The 968-nt window shown below is 47.2% G+C and overlaps 1 long non-coding RNA gene across 1 annotated transcript; it reads right to left on the reverse strand.

Moving 5' to 3' along the window:
• Positions 1 to 215: 215 nt before the first annotated feature.
• LOC141772053 (uncharacterized) lies at positions 216 to 757 on the reverse strand. The gene is made up of 2 exons (XR_012594833.1): positions 557 to 757; positions 216 to 282 (listed from the first exon to the last, which is right to left on the reverse strand). It is a non-coding gene; the product is annotated as an uncharacterized LOC141772053 (long non-coding RNA).
• Between the last annotated feature and the right edge of the window lie 211 nt (positions 758 to 968).

Genomic DNA, 968 nt, shown 5'->3' on the forward strand with positions numbered 1-968 from the left:
CATGACCGTTTCCTAACTCTACAGAAGAGGTTGTGTTACCTAAACCTAACTTCCTGTGAAAACGGCTTATTTATTTTGAAAGGACACTATGCATGTAACAAGTGTATATTGACACGCCGTTTGCTGCTGCATGCTGGATATTACATTACAACCCAGCTCAACTCATCACATTCTGACGCTTTGTCAGACCCTGGGTAGATGGGTTTACATTGTACTTAAAGGCACGCCCGGTGCATCTCATTGTGGTGCTAAAGGGTGCCATATGTGGAGTTATCAACACGCCTCCGTATTTGACACCCTGGGAAAGAAAACGGGCTGTCCGAACGCTGCAATCGGCCATACCCGGAGCCCACCCCAAGCAGGCACTGCACTAAGAACCAATCAGAGGTTGAATAAACACATTCTTAGTTGTTATTCATGAAGTCTCTCAGCTGATCTGCTCCATCACGACTGGTTGGGTGTGGTTTGGTGATGCAACATAAGCAAGAAGAAGAAGGAGAAGAAGAAGAAACCTTTATTTGTCATAGTACATACAGATATATACATGAAATTTGACATATGCATTTAACCCATCCCAAGTATTTTAGGAGCAGAGGGCTGCTGTAAGCGCCCGGGGAGCAACTTGGGGTTTCTCGTACACTTCGACATGCAGTCTGTAGGAGCCGGGGATCAAACCGCCAACCTTGTGGTGAAAGGACAACCCGCTGTACCCACTGAGCTACAGCCACCCCATCAGAAATGCTGGAGAGATTGGAGATGCTGGGGATTGAACCTGGAGCCTCATACATGCAAAGCATGCGCTCTATCACTGAGCTACATCCCCTGTCCCCCAAGCGATCCTCCAACTCTCACCAAACTTTCATTCAAATGTGGCTAAACTCTGACCGTTACAGGGATGTATGTGACATCACTCGTATACAACTGAGCCCCGCCCACTTCAGACCAGGAAGTGAAAATGGAAACAGAGA

This window comes from Sebastes fasciatus, chromosome 8 (genome assembly GCF_043250625.1).
Source record: "Sebastes fasciatus isolate fSebFas1 chromosome 8, fSebFas1.pri, whole genome shotgun sequence".
Classification (NCBI taxonomy): Eukaryota; Metazoa; Chordata; class Actinopteri; order Perciformes; family Sebastidae; genus Sebastes; species Sebastes fasciatus.